The 3506-nt window shown below is 43.2% G+C and overlaps 1 non-coding gene across 1 annotated transcript; it reads left to right on the forward strand.

Moving 5' to 3' along the window:
• The first annotated feature begins 2320 nt into the window (after nt 1-2320).
• Nucleotides 2321-2463, forward strand: LOC132653341 (small nucleolar RNA SNORA48). The gene has a single exon (XR_009591108.1). It is a non-coding gene; the product is annotated as a small nucleolar RNA SNORA48 (small nucleolar RNA).
• Nucleotides 2464-3506: the final 1043 nt, after the last annotated feature.

Consider the following 3506-nt stretch of genomic DNA (forward strand, 5'->3'; position numbering starts at 1 on the left):
ACCAAAGACCTGAGAAGTGGGTCATCAAATCATTATGCTTTTGATGACCAAATTTACTAGTAGGTAAACTACATAAAATAATCATGTTAATAACCTTCTGCAAAAGAAAGAATCAATACAAAATCCCTAGTGAGGTTTTTTTTTCTTTTTTTTTTTTTTTAGTTTCAGTTGCATTATTTTGAATTTTCATTCTGCAAACCGCAGAATATAATAGAATAATTGAAACTAAATTATTCATGCATTTCCTACCACAGCTAATTTTTCAATGAAATAACTGGAATATATAAACTATGCACATAATTTCTTGGTTAATAGTGATGGGAAGGCAGAATTATTAATAAGTTTTAGGAATATTATTTTCTTGGTGCTCTAGAAACTTCCAAAAACAATCATTCAGCTAATTTATAGCTAGAGCTTAGCAGTTGCTAGGTCCCAAAAGGACCATAAAGATGATACTATAATTCTCATCACTATTTCCATATATATATAATATATATATATATATGGAACATTCACACCAACAGAAATACTACTGTGTTGTGTAATTGTCATGACAACAATATGATACTGAGATACAATCAATTTCAGTGTTTACTAACTTCATTTAGGGAGGACTTCACAGAGAAGGGAAGACTTGGCTTGTTATTGAGGCATAAGTTAGGATTGGAAAGTTTGCACATCCAGAAGATGCTCTGGCTAAGAGGATGGAGTGTGAACCCTCCTGTGACATGGACACGCATAGGAATCAGGATTTTGCAGTTAATCTGGTACGCCAGGAAGTGCAAGTTTATGGACAAAGAGTAAGTTGGAGGAATATGTTATGTATGGTCTGAATTTTGTACGAGAGGAGACGCATTTACCCTGGGCAGCAATTTTCCCTCCTGAGTTTGCAACTTCAGTACAGTCACAATGGAAGCAGCTGGTATCAGTAGCAGAGATTCTAAGTAGCATGACAAGCTACTCTAGACACTCAGATTGCAAGCCTGTCTTCCAAGTTCATACAGAAAACTTTTAAAAGGCAACGTGATGGTCCTATAAAAACACAAATGCTTATATATTGCTGTTCACAGACACAGATCTGACCATAGCAGTAGATTTCCAGAGTTCTAGACCATCCATCTTACTGATACTTTCTAAAAACCTCCTGTGCTAATCAGTTTTCAGTGCAACAGAGAGCTGAAGAGACGCTGCAGTAATCATGAAGGGCATTTGTAAAAGGTTTGAGAGAGTTGTAGGACTCTGCTAGTAAGATCAAGGTCTGGCTTTTCCAAGCCTCTGAGCTCAGTCTATTGTGAAGGACTCCTTTTCTCAGAGAGGTTTTCTCTTCCCTTGATCTGGGAACCCTATATCCTGTAAGGAGTGTCACATTGCCTTTAGGGAAGATTATAGGCCCAACCCTTTCATGATAAGAATGCGCTCAGCTAGCACCTAGGGATTCCTGGAGATAGCCCCTGACCCATGCTAATATGATCTCTTGGCTTTCCACCAATGGCCTTTAACTATACCCGGAGATTCTCCCACCCATACTTAAGTACTGTGTTCTTCATGCTATTTCATGTAAATGAGGTTCTGTACCATTACATGGAAATCAAGTGTTCCTTGCACATCTAGCCCCACCCAATCAAACACATTCACCCCTCCCCCTGCCCAAGGTTTATAAGGTTATAAGTTTATATTCACAAAATAAATCTCACTCACATTCTACTTCTTCACCATGCCTGAGATTTGTCATTTATTTCGGGAAGGGAAGGCTCCCCTCCTCCCTAGAAATTTGCTGCTGAAATCCTGGGGCTTGGGTGCCAGCCAGACTGGATGGAGCCTGACCAACTGCTACTAGCTCAGTGTTGACCTCAGGTGAAGCAACAGCAGCCTCTGGGCCTGGGCCCACTTTCTGGTCTGCCAGGCTTGCATCTCAGTGGACCTGCCTTCCACCAGACCTATGTTGGCTTCAAGTCAAGCAGGTGTAGGCATTCTCCTACACCCCTGCTTTCAATACTGCCACTTAGCCAAAGGACTGTAACACTTCAGAATCATTACAGGCTTCTGGAACTCCCAAGTTTCCACCACCATCTGATACCAGCAATCTCATTTAGAAGAACAAACTATAACACCCGGTAGAAAACTCATCTCCACCTCCCACAGTGAGACCAGGACCTTACCTTGTACATGGGCCTCACCCTGATTGTTCTGACTGCTCCTGAGAGAAACAGAACCTCAGACATCAGGGTTTCTCTGTTCTTTGTCCAGAAGCAGACAGCTGCTTCCCAGACTACTGCTAGATGAAGAATGACACAAGAGGGACATGAAAATAACAAAAGTATCCCCCGGCAATGGGCAAAGAGATACCTTGTTGTTGGTGGCGCTCTTGTATCAGTCAGGAGCAGGGCAGATGGCATTCCTTTGTTCATGCTATCTTGATGCCTGGCTTGGTGGCCAAAGCTGTTTTATAGCTAGGACAGATAATTACCGAATCATATCAAATCCAGGCAGTACAGTGCAGCAGGAGGAAGTCAGAGACCAGCATTCTGCCATGCCACATGTTACAGGCACAGAGACATCCAAAGACCTTCCTTTTTCCCAGTAGATGTTCAGAGGCTGTGCAGAAATGGCCCTGCCTCTCACCAGCTTTAATACTCATGAGAGCAGGCCTTGCACCTCACCTGGACAACACAGCATAGCTGACCCTGGTGGTAGAGGCACAAGTGGAACTTCCTCCAGGAAGAGAGTATGGGAGAAGTGGTCCCACCACTCATCTGCTGAAAGGAGCATGGATACAAGGATGATCTCCTTTCCCCCCCTCACTACCTGCTATTGTCAGGAGAGCTGGCTCAGTGAGCAAGAGTAGGAGAGCTATCCCTGCCCCCTCACTCCTGTAGTACCTAAGAAAGCAGGCCTTGAACCTCGCCCGAGTAACACAGTGAATCTGGCCCTGATGGCAAGGGCACAGGCTAGCCAGCCTCAAGGGTGTGAGAGCAAGAGAGCTCTCTCAGCATCTAGTAGCTGCAACACTTGAGAAAGTGGGTTTGGTGCCTTGACTGGGCAGCACAGTAGAACTAGCATTGGAGGCATGGCTCTGGGTAAGCTGGCTGAGGGCATTAGACCAGGAGAGCTGACCGTGATTCCTGCTGATGGCACCATTGTGTGGCCTGGACAGATCAGTGCTGGAGAGCTCATCCTGGTGTTGTGGAAAGACTTCGTAGTTACCTTTACATGACATTTGTCAGCTAACTGGGTGATCTCAATCACATATGTTTCACTGTTGTCCTAATTGATCAAAACCAGCCAAGACAAGAGGCTGCAATAAATAAATACCACTTAAATATATTTGTTTTATATACCAAATATTAATCTTCTGCTGAAGGAATGTAGCCATAAAATTACTCCTGAAGACAGTTTGCTACACTTACATTAGTTTTCACTCAGTCATCATGAAAGAATATTTCTCTTGCAGTATATGGGAACAAATACAGAGACCCACAGCTGGACAATGTGAAGAGAGATAGAAT

The sequence above is a fragment of the Meriones unguiculatus genome, chromosome 3 (assembly GCF_030254825.1).
Source record: "Meriones unguiculatus strain TT.TT164.6M chromosome 3, Bangor_MerUng_6.1, whole genome shotgun sequence".
Taxonomy (NCBI): domain Eukaryota; kingdom Metazoa; phylum Chordata; class Mammalia; order Rodentia; family Muridae; genus Meriones; species Meriones unguiculatus.